Below are 23845 nucleotides of genomic sequence, written 5' to 3'. Positions count from 1 at the left end.
CCCTGAAACTAGCCACACAGCAAGTCACATTATACTGAGCTGTCATTTTAGGTTATTACTGTGCCATATTGCCTCATCTAATTGTGAAGATGCTATTTCTGCTTTATTTTACATGAATGAAACACTTAATAACATATTTCATGTGACAGGTTAAAAAAAATCCTGACAGGGTCGGTACTATAAATTAAAATAAATGAGAGCTCTTGATCTCATCAAGAAAATTATAAGTCATCATGACCATTTTGTCTTAAATTGCAATATTTTCTTGAACTATGATGCAATATTCCCTTTTGTTCACAAAGGAGGCTGTCAATGGATATTCGTAAATATCTTTAAATAAAAGATATTTATGAAATGTTTTCTTTAAATAAAAATGATGTGCTACATTTTAATAAGACAATGCTATGAACTCAGAATGAATCTTCTCATTCCCCTATAAGTAAGTAGTATACTCTTTAACATGATAATGAAGTCCAGTGATTATGGGTAAAAATCACTGGGCAGTATTGCAACATGTGCAACTTTTATTTTGTAGAACCAGTTTTTCCTCATAAATATCGGCAACTGCACCAATATTCCTGTTTTTATCCCCTAGAGTGCTAAACACATTATATTCAGTTGAGGAGTGGAAATATAGCTGATTTCCAATTGCAAGGAGCTGGTAAAGCCTTTAGTAACAATGTCAGAATAACAAATTTAATCACCTTATGAAAGATCCACAGGGAATGGTACATAGTTTGGGAGAAAAATATATTTCATTTTATATACATAGTAAAGTAAATTAAATACATAAAATAAACGAACATATTGTGGTATTTTAAAAACCAAACAAGTATGTCTACTGGTAAAACATATTCGTTTTTATTATTTTGAGAGATTCTTACCTAGCCTTAAATACAGAAAAAACTGTAGAGTTTTCCCCAACTATTACCACCACTACTTCCTGTCATTCTGATAATCGACACCACAAAACATGCCATTAGGAAATCTTCAGTGAAATTATATCTCCAATGTGTACTCTAAGCATGCATCATGATTTTTTCTTAATAGAAATAGTATTGAAGATTTTTCCATTTGTGAATCATATGCTGGACAACAAGGATGACCAACTCAATAACTCCCATCTTACAGTCCAAGAAACTATTCCGTGGTTGAGTAACATTGAAACTATAGTGACATCTAGCAGCAAACATATTCGACATGATGAATCTTATATGAGAGTCCTATAAATGCACCAAATGTAATTAATTCAAGGATCCCAGCCTTTTCTCAAGGTGACAAGTATAATTTTATTTCTCAAATAGTTCCTTAAATAACCATCTTTTGTAAAGTAAATGAAATAAATCATATTTGATTTCTGCCTCCCAAACTACAATTTGTTTTAAACATTCAAATAAGAGTGCAATGAATGACTTTGATGTCAAGCTGTATTTTTACAACAGCTGTTGTTGTATTATTGAATCTATGTGCATTGCAGATTAGCTTTAACATTGTGCATGTTAAAAAATACAAGATGCTTTTCTGTTAGCATAGTTAACTAGCTGCTTCTAAAATGTAATGTATGTCACCTATATGGCCTGGAAATAAACAAGTTTGATATTTTACTTTAGAGAAATATGATAAAATCAGAATTGCAAACTTAAATTTAAAATTTTATGTGAAAAAATCATTTCCTGACTATAAATGGATAGATATTTTTAAATATTCTAAGAATTTTATTCCACAACATAAATGTGGCAAAACTGTTTAATTTCTTTCTTCAAACAATATTAGAATTTGATTCATATAAATTGCCTCCAGACTGTGCCATTTTCTTGGTTTAGATTTTGCTTTACTACAGATGCTTTTTTTTTTTTTCTTTTTGAGACAGCATCTAGCTCTGTTGTTGCTCAGGCTGCCAGGCTGGAGTGAGGTGGCGTGATATTAGCTCACTGCAACCTCCACCTCCCGGGTTCATGCACTCCTGCCTCAGCCTCCCGAGTAACTGGTATTACAGGCATCTGCCACCACGCCCGGCTAATTTTTGTATTTTTTTTTTTTTAAACTACAGACGAGATTTTACCATGTTGGCCAGGCTGGTCTGGAACTCCTGACCTCAAGTGATCTGCCTGCCTCAGCTTCCCAAAGTGCTGGGATTACAGGCATGAGCCACCACACCGGCCCAGATGCTTCTTCTAATTAGTGTAGGAATCTAATTCCAAGGGCTTTAGTGGAGCAAAAATAAGTCTGGAGAGGATCCCTACATTTGTGCCAGTAGCCTCCATTAGGATCTCCACATTGAGAGTTTGTATTGTGTTACAGAAAATTAGACTTTGCTAACCCTGAGGTTTATGTGTTACATTAAAATATTTTCCAATTATTCCTGTTATTATGAGAAAAAAAGAGAGAAAAAAAATTTTCCTCTCTAGAAGCAAGTATTAAAATTTCTGTCAGTCTCACATGAAGGTGGTAAAATATATTTTATTTTGCAAAAATTTGCCAAACTATCATAGATGAAACTCCCAATATGAAGAAATGAAAAGGAAAGTAGAAGCATGACAAATGATGAAACATGTCTTGAGTTTTTTTTTTTTTTTAATGATGTTGAGAAGTCTCAGGGGTGATAAAAAGAAAGCCTCTTTCTGCCTCCATTAAAAAAAAATAAACAGTAGCAAGTTTATATGAAGTTTAGTTTATATAGTGCGGGGGGGTTCCTCTTTTTGAGGATTTGTCAAGTACAGATAATGTATTTTTTGGAGAGTAAAAAGTTGCTTGGAAATTAGCTGAAAAGAGAGAGAAGAAATGAAACAATACAGACTCCATCACTGTTGTTAAAGTTTTACGCTCCCTACAGACTGAGGCTGTCTGCACAGCAAGGCCAATTCTTTATCTTTGATCTGTTAGTGAAGATCTTCAAATCCGTCTGCATAGATGATAAACACAACAGATTACTGTGAGAAAACAAAGGAGCTTTTGAAAGGAAATAGACAGAGGAAAGAAAAGTGAAACAAATACATAAGCCATATTAAAAATATATAAAGCTCCATTACAAAAACTAAATGTTCAGCAGAAAGAAAGAGTAGGTTTAAAACATTTAGATTTAATAACAATGATCATTTACTAATAGCTAACCATTTGAGCCCTTTAAATGGGCCAGGAACTCTGTTATGAACTTTACATTTACAAACTCATTTTTTTCTCACCACAGACCAAGTAAGGTGCATACAGATTATCCAGCTAATACGTAGTAGAACCAGGATTCACATCCAAGTAGTGCTACACTTATAATCACTAGAATAGACCACATCTCAAATTGATGGGTCATTTTGTGTGGCAAGCACTGGATAAACAAGTACATGTATCTACTTTATACCACCTTTGAGAAGTATGCATTTGTCTCTATCTTATAGATGAGAAACAGGAGATTAGAAAAGAAAGCCCAAAATTCCAGTAGCTTAACAGAATTTCAGTGTCTGATATTCTTCCTATTGCATTCTTAAAGAAAATGAAGATTATTTTATGATGGTTGTTTTATGATATAGAATATAATTGAAGAAATAGTTGTCATCTATGTGTTTTCTGCTTCCCCCAAGTAAGAACTTACTATTAAAAAGACATCCTGTGACTAATGGAAAAAATTCAGACTTTAGAACTGTATCTCAGCTTTGCCATGCTCTGGCTGTGTTTTCCTGAGCATGCTTGCTAAATGTGCTGAGAATCCATTTCCTTAAGGAGAAAAACTGATTCATACGTTTCTCAGATCATTGCTAGAAAAATTTGAGCTCAATTAAAAATGTGCTTATCCTACAGAAAGTGCTCAGCTACTTTGAAATTTTAATCATTATATTTATTTGTGCTTTTGTTCTAAGGATGGCTCCAATTTATGGGAGATCCTCAAAGAAATAAAGAAGCTTCCAGGAAGAGCATGAACACTTGAGACAGACTGGCTGGCTGGTTTTATAGTCAGAAATTAGTCTAGTAGAAATGGATCCCATTAATATTTTAAAAAGCAAGGCCTATATATAGAAATAATTATAGAATGTCAATCAGCAGCATTATGTAAATAACAATGTAGCTGGACCTACTGTCATAGCTGAAGAAAAGATTTTCAATACCTCCACGGCACATGTTTCAAAACATTGCTCCATGCATCAGGGCCTCATTTCCATTAACCTGATGGAGCCTGGTGGCTGGAATTGCCTGCTCTAAAAATTTCATGAGAACTGCTTTTGAATGTGCTATTTGGCAGTTTTTCTTTTGTCCTCTAACCACAACTAAATTATCTTTACTTAAAATCACCTCTAACTATTAGGCATCAGTGAGTGAGACCCAGATTCAGAATATAATGGGAGCCCACTTGCCAGCAGGAAACACATTAAAGAAAACCTTCTAATGGCGAGAATCTATTTAAGCTGTTTCTCCCAAGGGAAGTGGTTCAAGGCCCATTGCCTAACAAAATTAAAATAAGATTGAACAAAAGGCTGCAACTTATTCATTGGGGGATCATTCTACAAAAACAATGGCAAACATAGGTATTGTCTCTCATGGAAGAGTCTTAAATTTCTAGAATTTTATTCTCTTAATTTAAGCCACTCTATTAAATGCATAAGGTTATTTAAATTCTATAAATTTATAAGACCATATATATATAAATTCATTTATAAATTAGAAATTATCTGATCACATATCCTGATTTTAAGATTATAATATTGTCAAGGTATATAGAAAACTAGCTAGCACAATGATAGGACCTATTTATATTCAATTATTTGATTTTCTACTTAGTCAGAAAATAATGTCATGTCATTTCAGTTAAGTCCAGTGATAAAAAGATGTCAAAATGTGTGTTGTTTATGCTGCTTAGAAGCTTACATTCTCTTACCATTTTAATGTTATGTTTTTGCTTGAGAAAATTATTTACAATTTTTTATTGTTTCATGGTCATAGATTATTAAACTGACTTGGAGAATTAACTTATGTCTGAAGTGTAGACTGAAATCAGGCTACTGTATAGGAAGGTACCTCCATTTCTACTTTTATATGGAAATATCCTTAAAAGAGTTAAATTGCGAATCCTGAGTCTTGTGTGCTATTGGAAACAGCTTAAACCCAGAGCTTTCTTTACAAATACAAGTTGAGAAAAATTGAATGGACAAGAATTTTTCTCCATTTCATCCTCCTAGTTTTCTCCTCTAACATGATTTGACATGTTTTTTTTTTACAATTCTGAATAAAGAAAATTCAATATCAAAGAGCATATGGAGTATTAAATTGCTTCTAAAGAATAAACAATTTCTATATTCCCACAAACAATGTGGGTAACATCACGTGGAATAAAATAACTTATAATTAATTAGTTTTTAATTGCATGTTGGTTAGTTTGGAGTCTGTAGAATATCTATTGCTTCTAAATCATGTAATGAAAAGCATAAGGCTTGATTTTTTAAATAAATCTGAATCATAGGTTCAATTATCTAATCATTCTTACTAGTAATCATTCTGATTGATAAATGTGACAACAAAATTCACTTTAATGGGCAGGTAGCAGTTACAACAATAACTGATTACTTTTGTGGAATAATCTCAGAGATAAAGAAGAATTTCTCACTTTTCTCAACTAAAGAACATATCATTCAACAACCTGGAAAGCTAAAAAGTACACAAGCAGTGGTGTATCACCTTATCTGTGATTTTTTTAACATTTTCTTTTTCTTAAGGAAATTGAGATGAATATGTGGTAAATAGAAAGCTTGAGATGAATCTTTGACCCTTAAGATTACCTATTCTAGAACTACCACTCCTCGCTGGAACAAACGAAATGATCTCAGAAAGATGGGCATCTAGGAAAAGTCATATTGCCTTCATTTATTAAATTATTTTAAAGCTTTTCCTGCTTCTTCATAATCATATATTATTTATCAATTGTTAATCACATCAGTTTAAATGAATGTCTAGGAGACTTCTTACATCATCCTTTCCTGATTATTGCGGGTAGGTGAGTCCCAGGTAGGAAGAAAGAAGATATTGACTAAATAATCCAGAGGGTAAAGAGTGTTGAATTCCTGAGCCAAAAATTAGAAAATAGAATTAATATTACCAACTTAAGAAGTGAAAAAGGGAAAAATGAAGAGTGATCAAGTCAGAAGAAAATAGCTAATGAGGTCAGATGGATCTAGGTGTAAATGTCCATTCGGCCACCTATGATCTGAGTGATTCTCATAAATTTAACTCTTCTAGGTTCAGATTTCCTTTCTGGAAAAAAAAATGGGTCTAATATTAACATACTAAGAATGTATTTGATGACTAAACTTTTAACATCACATCACATATTAAGCACCTTACAAAGCACAAATGATACATCTGAAAAATCTACTTATCAGGTGGAGTCAAGATGACTGAATAGGAACAGCTCCAGTCTGCAGCTCCCAGCGTGAGCAACACAGAAGACAAATGATTTCTGCATTTCAAAATGAGGTACCGGGTTAATCTCACTGGGGATTGTCAGACAGTGGGTGCAGGAAAGTGGGTGCAGCGCACCGAGTGTGAGCCAAAGCAGGGCGAGGCATCATCTCACCCAGGAAGTGGAAGGGGTCAGGGAATTCCCTTTCCTAACCAAGAAAAGGGTTGACAGACAGCATGTGGAAAATTGGGTCACTCCCACCCTAATACTGCGTTTTTCCAACGGTCTTAGCAAACAGCACACCAGGAGATTGTATACTGCAGCAGGCTTGGAGGGTCCTACACCCATGGAGCCTCAATCATTGCTAGCACAGCAGTCTGAGATCAAACTGCAAGGCAGCAGCAAGGCTGGGGGAGGGGCGCCCATCATTGCCGAGGCTAGAGTAGGTAAACAAAGTGGCCAGGAAGCTCGAATAGGGTGGAGCCCACCACAGCTCAAGGAGGCCTGCCTGCCTCTGTAGACTCCACCTCTGGGGGCACGGCATAGCCAAACAAAAGGCAGCAGAAACCTCTGCAGACTTAAATGTCCCTGTCTGACAGCTTTGAAGAGAGTAGTCGTTCTCCCAGCGTGCAGCTTGAGATCTGAGAACGGACAGACTGCCTCCTCAAGTGGGTCCCTCACCGCCTAGTAGCCTAACTGGGAGGTACCCCCAAGTAGGGGCAGACTGACACCTCACACAGCCAGGTACCCCTCTGAGAAAAAACTTCCAGAGGAACGATCAGGCAACAACATTTGCTATTCACCAATATCCACTGTTCTGCAACCTCCACTGCTGATACCCAGGCAAACAGGGTCTGGAGTGGACCTCCCGCATACTCCAACAGACCTGCAGCTGAGGGTCCTGACTGTTAGGAGGAAAATTAACATATAGAAAGGACATCCACACCAAAACCCCATCTGTACATCACCATCATCAAAGACCAAAGGTAGATAAAACCACAAAGATGGGGAAAAAACAGAGCAGAAAAACTGAAAATGCTAAAAAGCAGAGCACCTCTCCTCCTCCAAAGGAATGCAGCTCCTCACCAGCAACGGAATAAAGCTGGATGGAGAATGACTTTGACGAGTTCAGAGAAGAAGGCTTCAGACGATCAAACTACTCCGAGCTAAAGGAGGAAGTCTGAACCCATGGCAAAGAAGTTAAAAACCTTGAAAAAAATTAGATGAATGGCTAACTAGAATAACCAATGCTGAGAAGTCCTTAAAGGACCTGATGGAGCTGAAAACCACAGCACAAGAACTACGTGATGAATGCACAAGCCTCAGTAGACAATTCGATCAACAGGAAGAAAGGATATCAGTGATGGAAGATCAAATGAAAGAAATGAAGCGAGAAGAGAAGTTTAGAGAAAAAAAGAATAAAAAGAAACGAACAAAGCCTCCAAGAAATATGAGACTATGTGAAAAGACCAAATCTACATGTGATTGGTGTACCTGAAAGTGACGGGGAGAATGGAACCAAGTTGCAAAACACTCTGCAGGATATTATCCAGGAGAACTTCCCCAATCTAGCAAGGGAGGCCAACATTCAGATTCAGGAAATACAGAGAATACCACAAAAATACTCCTCGAGAAGAGCAACTCCAAGACACATAATTGTCAGATTCACCAAAGTTGAAACGAAGGAAAAAATGTTAAAGGCAGCCAGAGCGAAAGGTCGGGTTACCCACAAAGGGAAGCGCATCAGACTAACAGCTGATCTCTCAGCAGAAACTCTACAAGACACAGGAGACTGGGGGCCGTATTCAACATTCTCAAAGAAAATAATTTTCAACCCAGAATTTCATATCCAGCCAAACTAAGCTTCATAAGTGAAGGAGAAATAAAATACTTTACAGACAAGCAAATGCTGAGAGATTTTGTCACCACCAGGCCTGCCCTAAAAGAGCTCCTGAAGGAAGCACTAAACATGGAAAGGAACAACCGCTACCAGCCGCTGCAAAAACATGTCAAATTTCAAAGACCATCCAGGCTAGGAAGAAATTGCATCAACTAACGAGCAAAATAACCAGCTAACATCATAAAGACAGGATCAAATTCACACATAACAATATTAACCTTAAATGTTAATGGGCAAAATGCTCCAATTAAAAGACACAGACTGGCAAATTGGATAAACAGTCAAGACCCATCACTGTGCTGTATTCAGGAAAGCCATCTCATGTGCAGAGAAACACATAGGCTCAAAATAAAGGGATGGAGGAAGATCTACCAAGCAAATGGAAAACAAAAAAAAGCAGGGGTTGCAATCCTAGTCTCTGATAAAACAGACTTTAAACCAACAAAGATCAAAAGAGACAAAGAAGGCCATTACATAATGGTAAAGGGATCAATTCAACAAGAAGAGCTAACTATCCTAAATATATATGCACCCAATACAGGAGCACCCAGATTCATAAAGCAAGTCCTGAGTGACCTACAAAGAGACTTAGACTCCCACACATTAATAATGGGAGACTTTAACAACCCACTGTCAATATTAGACAGATCAACGAGACAGAAAGTTAACAAGGATATCCAGGAATTGAACTCAGCTCTGCACCAAGAGGACCTAATAGACATCTACAGAACTCTCCACCCAAAATCAACAGAAAATACATTCTTCTCAGCACCACATCACACTTATTCCAAAATCGACCACATAATTGGAAGTAAAATACTCCTCAGCAAATGTAAAAGAACAGAAATTATAACAAACTGTCTCACAGACCTCAGTGCAATCAAACTAGAACTCAGGATTAAGAAACTCACTAAAAACCACTCAACTACATGGAAACTGAACAACCTGCTCCTGAATGACTACTGGGTACATAACGAAATGAAGGCAGAAATAAAGACGTTCTTTAAAACCAAAGAGAACAAAGACACAACATACCAGAATCTCTGGGACATATTCAAACCAGTGTGTAGAGGGAAATTTATAGCACTAAGTGCCCACAAGAGAAAGCAGGAAAGATCTAAAATTGACACCCTAACATCACAATTAAAAGAACTAGAGAAGGAAGAGCAAACACATTCAAAAGCTAGCAGAAGGCAAAAAAATAACTAAGATCAGAGCAGAACCGAAGGAAAAAGAAACATAAAAAACCCTTCAAAAAATCAATGAACCCAGGAACTGGTTTTTCGAAAGGATCAACAAAATTGATAGACCGCTAGCAAGACTAATAAAGAAGAAAAGAGAGAAGAATCAAATAGATGCAATAAACACTGATAAAGGGATATCACCACCGATCCCACACAAATACAAACTACCATCAGAGAATACTATAAACACCTCTATGCAAATAAACTAGGAAATCTAGAAGAAATGAATAAATTCCTTGACACATACACCCTCCCAAGACTAAACCAGGAAGACGTTGCATCTCTGAATAGACCAATAACGGGCTCTGAAATTGAGGCAATAAGTAATAGCTTACCAACCAAAAAAAGTCCAGGACCAGATGGATTCACAGCCGAATTCTAGCAGAGGTACAAGGAGGAACTGGTACCATTCCTTCTCAAACTATTCCAATCAATAGAAGAAGAGGGAATCCTCCCTAACTCATTTTATGAGGCCAGCATCATCCTGATACCAAATTCTGGCAGAGACACAACAAAAAAAGGAATTTTAGACCAATGTCCCTGATGAATATCAATGCAAAAATCCTCAATAAAACACTGGCAAACCGAATCCATCAACACATCAAAAAGCTTATCCACCATGATCAAGTGGGCTTCATCCCTGTGATGCAAGGCTGGCTCAATATACGCAAATCAATAAACGTAATCCAGCATATAAACAGAACCAAAGACAAAAACCACATGATTATCTCAATAGATGCAGGAAAGGCCTTTGACAAAATTCAACAACACTTCATGCTAAAAACTCTCAATAAATTAGGTATTGATGGGACATATCTCAAAATAATAAGAGCTATCTATTTTTTCTTTCAGAATGCTGAACAGGCCTCCAATCTCTCCTGGCTTGTAAGGTTTCTAACGAGAAGATCTGACTTTTATTTCTCTAATTGCCTTTAAGAATTTTTCTTTAGCATTGATCTTGAAAAGCTTGGTAACTATCTCTCTTGGTGATGTTAATTTTATAAAGTATCTTTCAAGTGTTCCCTGAATTTCTTTTAGCTCCATGTCTACCTTTCTAAGATTAGGGACATTTTCTGAATTATTCTCTCAAGTATGTTTTCCAGGTTGTTTACATTTTTCCTTCTTGCTCAGGAATGCCTGTTATATGTAGCTTTGGTCACTTTACATAATCCCATATTTCGTGAAGAATATTTATTTTAAAAAACCTTTTTCTATTTTTGTCTCACTGGATTACTTCAAAAGACTGGTCTTCAAGCTCTGAAATTCTTTCTTCTATTTGATCTAGTATATTGATAAAGCTTTTGACTGTATTTTAAAATTCTTTAAGTGAGTCTTTTAATTCCAAAAGCTCTGATTTCTTTTTAATATGTATATCTCTTCCTTCTTTTTCTGGATTGCTTTTGAATTTCTGTGTGTTGATTTTCAACCTTGCCTTAACTCATTGATCTTCCTTGCAATCCATGCACTGAATTCCTTAATTGTCACTTCTAAGTTTCCTTTTTTATTAGGGATCATTGTTGGACAGCTCATGAAATCCTTTAGTGGTGTCACTACATTTATGTTTTTCACGGTGCCAGAATTCTTGCACTGGTTCCTTTCATTGGGAGATGCTAACACTTCTAATTTTTGTAATTATTTTGGAGCAGATAAAATTTTTTCTTTTCTTTTTTGTTTTTTTTTTTTTTTTGAGATGGAGTTTCGTTCTTGTTGCCCAGGCTGGAGTGCAATGGCGCGATCTTGGCTCACTGCAACTTCCATCTCCCGGGTTCAAGCAATTCTCCTGCCTCAGCCTTCCTGAGTAGCTGGGATTCTAGGCATGTGCCACCATGCTGGCTAATATTGTATTTTCAGTAGACACAAGTTTCCTCCATGTTGGTCAGGCTGGTCTCGAACTCCCAACCTCAGGTGATCTGCCCGCCTTGGCCTCCCAAAGTGCTGGGATTACAGGTGTGAGCCACTGCACCTGGCCGTTTCTTTCTTTTTCTGTATTATTATCATTTTCTCTTTTACTTTCCTCCCCTTTCCCTCCACACCCCACCACCAACAGAGGGTGTGATTATAGAGAATGCTGGACAGGGTCTTTGGATTTTGCTTCTATAGCCCTATGCATTTCTGTCAGCAGGCTTTTTATTGGACTTTGCTGTTCAACTAACAAGTTCATAGATGATGTTAATGAGTAAGAGCTAGCTGTGGCCAACATGGCTAAGTATATACTTAATCCTTGTTTACTAGGAGAAGCTCTCATTGCCTAAGGCAATGGGCTAATCCACGGGTTGCACAGTGGGCTGAGCTCCATGCTCAACCTCAGGAGAGGGAGCCAAGTTGGGTGGGGCTTCTCTGGGCAGGCCCACCTACAGGTCCCCCAATGGCAGGCACAAGCACCAGCACTGGGGAGAATCCAGTGCCAGCCACAAAGTGCCCAGACATATGCCTAGGTGTGGCACTAAGAAACCTCCTTGGCTTCAAGTTTTCTACATGAGTATGGGTGTCATCTAAACACCTAACCTAGGAGAGTGAGTTCTCCAGATGCCTGAAGATCTACCTAGGTGTGAAGTGTAGAAGGCTTTGCTTCACCACAATCTCTGTACAGGAAGGGTAGAGTGGCTCAGGCTGCTGTTTCAAGTGAGTGGGTGCTCTAAATGCCTGGAGATCTGCCTGGGATAGAGCAGAGAAAGCCCCACTGCACCATGATCTATGCACAGGTAGGGTGGGGTGGGTGAGTCTGCTGATATACCAGATAAGCAGGTGCTCCAAATGCCCGGAGATTTGCCTGGGCATGGAATGGATAGGGCCTTAACATACCATGATCTCAAGGGTGAAGGCTGGGATACCCAACAGTGACACAAGCCACCAAGCTGGCCCTGGCTTCATGTCACCAGCTAGAAGAAACTGCAGCAGTAGCAGCTCTTCTCTAGCCCCAGGCTTGTGATGGGGGGGCGGGGGGGCATAAATCCAGCACCTACTGCTGAGGAACTTCCCACAGTTCTATCTGTGGAGGCCCCTGTCCCACTCGAGAGCAAGCACTCCAATCTCTGGTTCGAGATTAAAATACCTGTGAGGCCACACTGATGGGTTACTAAAGAGTGACTGACATTTTATGCAACTGAATTAAAAATGGTATCCTGCTCTTGGTCCCGGGTCTTGGAAGATGCCTGCAACTTTTCCCAGTGTCTCTCTCTCTCTCAGTGTCTCCAATTTTTTCCCCAGGATAGCTCCAGGGCTTTGGAGAAAAAAGTGCTCTCCCATGTCCTGGGTTGCTCAGATTCCCAGTGCAAAAGCAAGTCACAGAGGTAAGCTTTCTGCCAATCTCACCAACTGAGGCTTAACTCATTTTTATCAGCCAGACACCATCACGGCGACAGTTTGCCCACCTTTTTCCCAGGATCTGGGATGTCTTTCACAATTGCAGTGGTTTCCTGTTTGTCTTCTTGAATTAAAGCTCAGAGAGTAGATTTTTATGCACTATTTTGCTATTTCCAAGTAGCTGAGGCACACTAAAATCCTCTAATCTGCCATCTTGGGGAAAAAAAAAAAAAAAAAAAAAAAAAAAAACCTGTATTTTTCACTACAGAAATTTTAGTCTTTATCTCTGGAATTTGATTTGTATATTTTTTGGTATCTTCCCTGTCATAACTATGGTAATATCCTCATACTTTAACATGTGTGTCAGTCGTGAATTGGTTTTGTCTAAATGTTCTCCTGAATATTGTTTTCATTTTCTTGCTTTTCAGCTTGCAAAATAATAATAAATACTAAACATTAAGGATTTTGTACTTTAGGGGACAGATTTTTAATATTCTTTTTAAAAAACAGTCAAAAGTTTCATTTTGGTACTCACTTAAGTCAATTAGAGAGAGTGTGTTTCATATATGTCTTGCTAATTTTTATAAATCAAGAACAGTGTAGCATGTAGCATAGTGTTAAATTATCCTTCTAAGGCAAGAATCTTCTGTGTTCTCTAACTAATGCCTCATGAATTTCTCTATTCTCTTTGGAACAGGCACTTGTCCCAGCACCTGTTTAAGCATTAGTCACTATTTCCTCTAATAATAGAGTCTGACGTGGTTCCTTCTCAGGCCTGATACAGTTACTGTGTATGCATGAGCTTGTCAACACTCAGCTGAATCTTTGAGGAGAATCCTCTGTTGATCTCTAGAGTTCTCCCTCTTTGTAGCATTCCTTTCTCTGCCCTGGTAACTCTAGTCACCTTCTGATTCCTCAACTCTTAGTTTTGTCTCCACAACATGGGAATTCAAAGGTCTCCAACTGAATGCTATCTTCCTGTGCTGCTGCCTAGAAATTCACCGCACTGAGTTGGAAGAATTTTTAGGATTTATTTGTTTCTCATCTTTCAGAGATTACTTTTTTTGTTTGTTTTCAAGCAACCAGTGCCTTGTTAGCCATTGTATCATGTTTTGGTTTTTTCAAGTTGTAACATACATTCATCCTTATTGCTCAATCTTGCCCAGAAGTAGAAGTTCCAATGTATTTTTAAATGGATGAAATCATTTGGAATCATACTAGTTACAAGGTTGAAGGAAACAGTCTCAATTACATTGCCTAGAATAACAGATTGTAACATTTTTGTTATAATAGTTAAATAGTTTGAACATCTAGGCTGTCAAGTGTAACAACGAATCTTTGTCTTGGTGCAACAAACTGTTCTGAAGTAACCACTTTGAAGAGTTGGGCCTTCTCAAAGCCTGAAGAGGTGAAAGTAATTTCTGACTCAACAACCAGCTAAGAATGACTAGAAATTATCTATTCAATATAATAAAATATTGTGAGTGTTTCATAAAATTATCACAGAAGAGAAGGAGCTGGTGTGTAAAGCAGAAGAGTTTTAAAATAGGAAAATGAAAGTTCCAACATTTTAAGTGAAATAGTAAAAGATATGTGACCTTGTTTTGTACCTTAGGCTGATTAAGTGTAATGATCATTACACAAATAATCATTCATGGATTTTTATTTATATAGTTTGGAATTTTTATTTATATATATAGTTTGAAATTTTTTATTTAAGTATGTAGTATAGTTTCTGCAATGCTCAAATCTCTGGCCAGAGACCAGAACTTAATGGTCTCTGGTAAGAGATTTGGGCATATTAGAAACTAAACTAATTACCCCAAAATGTCAGAGATAGACATTATTACATTCTCACTGGAGTCTCTGGCTTTTTAAATACATTTTTAATTTTTTTTCTTTTTGTTATCAGATATACTGAAAATTCAGTTAAGCCACACTCAGTGGGGCATAAAGTATGAGTTCATGAGTATCTGCAGTAGGACAAATGAAATAAGCATCTCACTAATGTAATTATCATCTGTCTATTTGAAACCTATCACAGTATTTGAAATATACTAAACACTAAATAAATGTTTGCCGATTGAGTGAATTAGCAGAAGACATGTTAGAACATGGGCTATTGATGGGGTTTTTAACAATAAGTGATATAAAAAGGTTACTTGGTGAGAGAAGCTCAAAATCACAAAAGACTTCAAAAGTTAGAGATATGATTAAAAGACTAAGTAATGGGAATAATTTGTTTGGAATGAGAGAGAGGTGAGAGAGAGTTAGTATTGTTTGTGTCAATGTCCACTTGCTTTTCATAACAGTTCCATTTCATAGGATAATGTACAAAAATATTATAAATTATATATGAGAAGGTAAATTTACTTTTGCAAAGTGTTTTAGCAACATATATGTTACATAGAAATTATTTACAACAAAGAATATGTGTGCAGAGGGAACATTTTGGGTAAAAGCATAGGCCGATTTCTTCATGGACCTGTGCAACCTCTAAACCTTCCTTCCTTTATGAATGCACTGAAATCCTACACATAGGACTTTGACTTCATAATTGATTCTGAGAGCAGTAATTCAAGTTATGTTATAAATAACTGATCTCTCTGACCTCATCTTGAATATAGTTCTTAAAACTATTTACTGAATTAATGGATGTTCAGGAAAGAGGCCTTAACCAGAAGGGAGACAGGAAAGGGGAGAAGGAGAAGAAAAGAAGGAGGGAGGGAGGGAAAGAGAGAGATAGTAAGACATCAGGACATGCTGAAAGCCAGTGGATGGGATAAAAATCATGAAACCATATCATGGTAGAAAGATAAAACAAAAGGGAGACTCTGGAGCTGCACTGTCCATTACTGCAGCCAATAGGCAGGTGTGGCTAATGAACATCTGACATTTGACTCCTCCCAATTGAGATTTGCTATGAGTGTAATATATACAGTAAATCTGAGAACTTATTTAAAAATACCTTGTTAATGACTTCATATTGAATATACCATCATGAGCCACATTACAAAATGTTGGTCAACAACTGATTGCATGTATGACAGTAGCTTCATAAAATTATAATAAGGTAATTTTACTGTGCCTTTTCTATGTTTAGATGTTTAGATACGCAAGTATTTATCATTGTGGTACAACTGCCTATAGTATTCAGTACAGTAACATGCTCTATAGCTTTGTAGCAATAGGCTATACCATATACTCTAGGTGTAGGGTAGGCTATCCCATCTAGGTTTGTGTAAGTGCACTCTCTGATGTTTGCACAATGATGAAATTACTTAACAATGCATTTCTCAGAACGTATCCCTGTCATTAAGTGATGGATGACATACATTGAAACTATGTTTTGGATATATTGGGGTAAATTAAATAACTATTGAAATGAATTTTACCAGTCTTTTCACTTTTATAGCATAGCAACTAGAAAATGTATAATTAAATATGTGGTTTACATTTGTAACTCACATTATATTCACATTGGATAGTACTTACATAAAGTGTTGTTTTTAATCTGCTTTAATTCAGAGACTTCCGTGTAATATATGAAATTTTTCTCAGTAAAAATACATAATTTCCCCCACAGACAAAATTATGTAAATAACTCTGTGGATTTCTTTGATATATCGAACCTGTCTGTGGGCCTAAGTTAAAAATTCCTATCATAGAAGAGTTACATCATCACACCAGCCATGCTATTTCAGAGTATAGAGAAGAGAAAACATCTGTCCTGGGGTTTTCACAAGGCTTCCACGCTAGGACACACAAGAACAGAGAAGTAAAAGATTTAAGTGTTCTGACATTTCCTACAATGATCTTGGCTTCTGTACCAATTGTTTTTCTCCTACCAAGTACTTGCTCAGTGTAAAAAAAAAAAAAAATTATATTTATAGTGTCTGCCTAACTTCAAGTCAGACTCCTGAGGGTAGAGACTTCCTTTGTCTTCTTCATGTTTCAAAATCAGCCTACATACATAATTTTTTTCATACTAAATATTGTAGCTCTAGCCACAGAATTGAGTGATTTTTCATATCCTACTTAGTTTCAAGATCATGTAGTCTGGGCATTTGGGAATTACATTTCATAGCCATAAAATCACAACCGTGAAATATGAATTGTTAAAGCGTGAACAAACCTCAGAGAAACTTGATTGATAATGGTTGCCAAAGTGAGATTATCAGCAGTAAATGATCCAATGTTAATTTGATTGTGATTAGATGCAATGCCTTCCATGTCATAGTGTCACCTCTAAACAAGTCTTTCCATAATGAAGTAAAAATCAACCTAAGAACTAATCATGTGAAGAAATATTCTACTAGAATAATTTTGTGATTGGGTGCCACCTTCTTAAACTAAAATCCAAGAAGTGCTATGAGATTTGATAGCCACTGAGTCCTAGAATGAAGACATGTAGAAGTTCTTGTTTGTTTCCTTTTAGACATTTATTCATTTTCTTATATGACTTACAATTTTTCAGACTGCAGTTAGTCAAATTATTAATGCCAGTATATAATGTCTTTACAGAAAGTTCCTTATTATCTGCAAAATGTGTAGTATGCCATCCTTTTTCAAGCTTAATTCTATCATTTAAAAAAACAGTAAATATTTACCCTGTGCCCAATACTATAATAAGTGTCATGACAAAGACAAAAAGAAGTAGAATAAATGTTCTTGGTTTCTCCATACTTGCATTTCCCTTGGAGAAATAAAATATTTTGATTGAGATATAGCAATGACATATATAATTCAGTGAGACAATGGAGAAACTTAACCAAAAAAAAAAAAGATTTAAATGGGATGGTAAATATTAGAAATGCTACAAAAAGTCAAAAGGAAAAAAAAAAACTGTTGTGGAAACTATACATTAAAGAATCTGTTCCTGAAAGCTATACAGCTTTGGATACCCCAGTTGAGCAGAGAAAGCAGAGGAAAGCACAAAGTCTGTGTTTGCTATTATTTTTCATGAAAGAGCACATATAAATATGACAATACTTGTAAACTCATTAGGGTGAATGGAGAAACTGTCAGTGGGACAGAGACAACCAACCAAGAATTCTGATTTTCCCAGGGCCTGCCTTGGTGCACTCCAGCCTGGGGGTTTCAATATCTTGCACACTTAAAAGGTATTTATGACATATTTGTTGGAAATTGCTCATTTATAGAACAAGATCTTTCTGAGACATTACTCCTAAAAAGATTAATAGGTAATTTTTTGTGGAGGCAGGGTGTTTTGTTGTCTTTTGTTTTTTCTTTAACTTTTTTAACTATAGGATTCCATTATCTGGCCCAGGGTAGCAATCTAGAGTCCGACTGGTAGCTATGAAGTGTCCTTATGTAAGAACTCTGACAAAAAGAAAAAAAAAAACTCTTAACCAAACTGCATCTGGCTAACTAAATCTTAAACCCTCTTAAGAAGGTTGAAGTGTGATTTCCAGAGAATATATAAAATAGAGTTAAAAATAAAAATGGAGAGTTTTAAAAATAAAAGCAGTACAAGTTACAAGGGATCAAAAAACACGGGTAAATATGAGTCATGAGAGAAAAAGGGAAAAAAATGGCAAAAGCTGAGCAGAAAACACAAATGAGTAGAAAAGAATCACTAAATGGCAGGCTAAGTCAAAGAGGTAACGTTTTCTTGAGAAGGGAATAAGCTGTGCTGTTGAGTGACTAGAACTGCTCTCAGACCACAAGAGCTACTGTTGACTCATGAAAGATCATGTATTCCCGTTCTCCATGGGGTCTGACTGCGGCTTATCAGAGTGCTCATTCTGTGCCTTGTAAGCCATTGCGCGTTGGTTAATGGGTGTTACTAAATGGGCTGAGGCTTGAAATATGCTTGTACATTGGGACATCTCTGCTGTTTGGAGCCAGGAGGTTGTTGCATAGGAAAAAAACAAGATATATCTATTAGAGGATGATACCACACAGAGCAGAGACCATCCTCCCTGACTGAAGTCTTTCTAGGAACAGCCATTGTGTCTACTGCTAAGCACTATACAGGGGACTATCTTTGTCTATGCAGCCCTAGATGAGCTGACTCAGACCAAAGAAACATTCAACTAACCCAAAGAACTGTGAGAAATAACAAAGATGTGTTTACTTTTTTTTTTAATCTAGGCTTCTGGAAAGTGCCATATAACAATATTTTTGACTTTGTGAATCATATGATCTCTGTCTCAAGCATTCAGCTTTGTAACTGTAGCAAGAAAACAGTCATAAACAATAGATTAATGTATGGATATGACTGTATGCCAAAAAAACTTTATTTAAACATGATTTATAGTTTCAGTAAAAATAATGTTGCCATAGTTTACTGACCTTTGTTTCAAACTAGTAAGTTATGACATGGTTTGTTACACAACAAAAGCTAAAAGATACACTATTTTTATTGTAGTTTCCTCTCTCACCTTTGCAAATTAGTTAACTACTCCTACTTGCCCTTTAAAATTCAGTAGAAGCATCATTTCTGAAAACCAAAAGTCACAGGTTTTGGAATCAGACCAATCTGAATTTGAAGCCCGGTTAGAATTCAATGTGGAGACTTGGCAAAGTTAACCTGTCTAAGCTTTGGTTTTTTCAGGTATAAAATATGCCTTGCATAAAATACTTTAATTTTTAAGATAATTATAACATTTTTATTTTTAGACAATTATAATACAGTTAAATATTATGTCATTATAATCTTACTACCTTCCCTCTTGGTCTAGACTAGATGCTCTATAGTAACATGGTATCCCATGCATATTCCTACAATATCACTTGCCTTACTATATATAAATTGCTAAGCTTTTCTCGTCATTTTTTGAGACAAAGGAATTAATGCATCACTAAGAAGAATGTTTCTTTCCTCCTCTGATGATTTCTTCCAAGAGGATACTCGGTTCTGCCTCACTTTTAGTTTCCCTTTGCCCATTTACTCAACTCAAGATACTGAGCTCAGTTCCCACCTTGTTCCTTTTGGAGAAGTGAATACCCTTTGAGAGCACACACCCTCTTTCACTTCTCTAGGTAACAGCATCACCTGTGGAGTAACCCAGTCCAAAGCTCCATAATCATATTAGTACATTGGTCTTATTCTAGGGTTCAAAATTAGGTATTAGAAGGACCCATTTGCTTCTCATATCAACCTTGGTTCTGTAATTTAGAAAGGTTTAATTTAGACTGTCATCTTCCTGTTTCTTGGTCATAATTCTCAATTGGTTCATATCTCACACAAGGAACAGAGACAAATTATTATTGGATCTCTGCAAAATTCCAACATACATGTCATATGCTTAGAACAGTTACTAAAAAACAATGTGCAATCCTTGTAGGAGAAAAGTATAGTACTTCTTTCTAATGCCAGCTAAGTAGAGAGGCTCCAAGAAATCAGATCATAAATATGGAGATTGTTTGCAAGAAGGAAGATGGGCATTTTACCCCTGGCTGGCTACTTGCTGAGCTGCTATTTGTTTGCATCAATCTGAATAAGCATGAGTGAGTTCTTCAGAGAATCTCACATATATCCCCAAGATCTTTTGAATGTAAGTTAAGTTATAGAGCAGAGCTGGAGGCTTGCTGGAGGAGACCTCATTGGCACTCGATGGACAAGCTGCACCTCAGATGCGTGAGTTTCCCTGTGGGCTAAGTGGGACTGTAGGTTTGTCCTGTTGCCATGGGTTTCCCAATAGAAAGAGGCCATAGGACACTGCTTAGGGGAAAGGAATTAACAAGGAGCATGAAGGTATCTGGAGAGTTGTTCATGAAGCTTGTTAGAAAGCAAGGTCATGAAGCTTGTAAGGGAAAAGGTCCCTGCAGGAAGATTTCCAGATAAACCACCAAAGATAAATTTTGATGCTTGAACAGCTGAGGAAGCAGGCCTTCTTTTTTTGTTTTGTTTTGTTTTCTTTATCTCTTTTCCTCCCCTTCACAACTCCGTATTTTACTTAAGTTATAAAGCAAAGACCTAAGAAGAACAAAAATAATAAAAGAACAAAACAAATGACTCTTCTTTCTCCTGAACTTCAACCAGGCGTTAGGTAGAGAGAAGAAAAAAAAAAGTTTAAAATCTTGGCTTAAACTAAAATAGACTTTATAATACCCAATGTAGATATTGTTATTTCAAATGAAAGAAACCAGCGTTGAACACAGAAAGAATTAACCTCTTTCCTGCTTTAATGCTACTGAATATAGCCCATTAAGAATCAATACATAGGTTCATACAAACATTAATTATTTGATTGTCTCTTTAAATAAGATTAGGTTGTTGAAATTATAGTAGAGCAATAAACACACTACCAACCCCCTTACTAGCAGAAAGAAAAATTGGAGCTGATTATGACAGGTCAGTAAAATGAGTTTATTCAATCTTATGTAAATCATAAAAAATAATTTTTAATTACTGTTCTACAAACACCAAGGTAATTTGATCTTGCAACAAAACTAAAACTGGAGCTAAATTAGCAAGCCAGCTGCAAATTCAAAAGTTTATGCGTTTAAAAAAATACAAAGAGTATATACCCTCAGAATACAGATAAGAGATAAAAAACTTAGTATAGCCTCTTTTCGTCCATAGAAGTAACAGCTAGGTCCCTCACTTCAACATGCTATATTCTTTCAAAAGCATGATAAGTGTTCTCTAGTTAAATAGTTGTTTCTAATCTGCACTTTTATCCTTAAAAGATTTTGTAACCGATTTTGTTTTCTTCTTCGTTTGTTGTATACTTTCTATAGCATTGCTGGGCTAAACTTTTTATCACACTATTTTATCACTGCATTCCCATTTAATACAAAACCACATGACTTCTGAAAAAGTCTACAATAATTTAAGCATCGCTCAGCACACCATTTCTCTGACTACATGCATTTTTTATACCCAAACTCTTATTGTAATGCTTATGATCAATAAAGATGCTTGCTCAGAAGTAGAATAAATTTCTGAATTATTAATATTTAATGTCTCAAGCTTCAAATCATTGACCAATCTTACCTAAATAAAATTCTTTTGTGCTCTCGGTGTTAGCTTATGAAAACCAGGAGTAAAAAATCAACAAAATCATTCCTATTTGTAGCAGTTTTAGAAAAATCACTTCTACATATTTATGGATAAAACCAAGTTCTATCCAATTTATTACTGCTGAAAGATGACGTGGAGAAAATTTATGTAAGGTTTAGATAATGTTCAAGGAATTTGGATGAGAATTTTCTGCCTATAGAATAGATTTTCGTTCTCAAGTGTGCAAGGATTTAGCTAATTTAAGCAAAATAATAATAATAATATTTGATAAATGGATATAAGGAAGTGGAAATGCCAGAAAACAAAGCCCAGAAGTCAGAAGTGGCTTTAAAAAAATGGCTAGGTGAGCTGGCTTACGCCTGTAATCCCAGCACTTTGGGAGGCCAAGGGGGGCAGATCACCTGAGGTCAGGAGTTCGAGACCAGCCTGACCAACATGGTGAAACCCTGTCACTACTAAAAATAAAAAATTTAGCTGGGCATGGTGACACATGCTTGTAATTCCAGCTTCTCGGGAGGCTGAGGCAGGGGAATCATTTGAACCCAGGAGGTGGAGGTTGCAGTGAGAAGAGATCATGCCACTGCACTCCAGCCTGGGTGACAAGAGCGAAACTCCGGGAAGAAAGAAAGAGAGAGAAAGAAAGAGAGAGGGAGAGAGAGAGAGAGAAAGACAGACAGAAAGAGAAAGAGAGAAAAAGAAAAAAAAAGAGAAAGAAAGAAAGAAAGAGAAAGAAAGAAAGAAAAAGAAAAGAAAGACACCATAAAAACAAAGAAAGAAGAAAAAGGAAAACAGGCAAGCTCAGTGTCAGAACCACAGTCAAGTCAAGCAAACAAATAGACCAGAGGCATGTTATTGCTGGACATTGGTTATTGCAAGCCAACGCTAATGCTTACCCTGGACACTGTCTGTCACTCCATTTCCAGCACAGCTCCAGGATCCTGATGTCACTGCCAGCACCACTCAGTGTACCATGCAAACTGCAACTTTCCATGGTGATGAGACAAATGCAAACCTAAACTGTAGTTTAGTCTTTAAGTCACCCACTGAAGTGCAAAAAAAATATGGGCGAAACCTCTGATTGGCTGAATGTCAGACATCTTTTTACAACCTAACTTCCAAAGTTCTGCAAAAGCAAGTATCTCACCCATAGAAGGCAAAATTTCAAACACATAAAGAAATTTCAGTACCCAGGAAGTAAAAATAAATAAAAGAGAAATACTTTTCAATTTCTAGTAAACTATCTGTGAGACCCGTATGACTGGGGAGACAGAGAGGAAGGGAAAGATACAGATAGATAACTACATAGTGGTTAAGTGTCTGAGCTTTAGGGTGATATTACCAGGTTTAATTACCAGTTCCTCGTGCCAATGGCTTTGTAGCTTTAGCAAGTTTTATAATTTTAGTCAAGATTTGTAATATTTCTGTGTTTCAGTTTTCTCCTCTTAAAAATGGGATTCATAAACATTTCTGCTTTCTATGATTATTGTGGGGATTAAATGGCATGATCCATATAAAGTATTTATTACACTATAAGTCAGTCTTCAATGTTAGGTGTTATTAATATTGCAATTTCCTATTTTTTACTGAACAATTTTTTTCATCACTGAACATGCAAATAATAGATTTAACATTATGTTATATGTATAAAATAGAGTTTTTTACCTTGAGGAGTATGTCTTAAGCTCTTTCAAATATTTGCTGTTCTCTTTTTCTGTCTGGATCCACATCCACTCTTCTTGCTCTTTCAAACTTCTGTCTCTCCTTTAGGAGTCTATTCAATTCCAGGTGCCTACTTCATAAATGCCTGTGAAATTACCACAAAACATAGATATTTTTGGTATTCTAGTATAATAAATGTAAATACTACAATATTTTAACAGTTAAAAACAATTATTGGTTTAATTATGTCTTTCCTCCTATTTATAAACTCTGAGGCAGCATTACCCAATTAGAGAAGGTATTGGATTTAGACAAACGGTGGTTCAAATCGTCTTATAATTACTTGTGTGAACTTCAAAAAGTTA

General features: G+C 36.4%; 1 long non-coding RNA gene across 1 annotated transcript in view; it reads right to left on the bottom strand.

Moving 5' to 3' along the window:
• The window catches only part of LOC104001286 (uncharacterized), a 306636-nt gene extending 283063 nt beyond the window's left edge, over positions 1–23573 (bottom strand). Inside the window, exon 1 of the long non-coding RNA XR_010147627.1 lies at positions 23484–23573. This is a non-coding gene — a long non-coding RNA (uncharacterized LOC104001286). The remainder of the gene's footprint in view (positions 1–23483) is intronic.
• Between the last annotated feature and the right edge of the window lie 272 nt (positions 23574–23845).

Source organism: Pan troglodytes, chromosome 9, assembly GCF_028858775.2.
Source record: "Pan troglodytes isolate AG18354 chromosome 9, NHGRI_mPanTro3-v2.0_pri, whole genome shotgun sequence".
NCBI lineage: Eukaryota > Metazoa > Chordata > Mammalia > Primates > Hominidae > Pan > Pan troglodytes.
The sequence above is the reverse complement of the archived record's forward strand: the minus strand, read 5'-3'. Positions and strand labels throughout refer to the sequence as shown.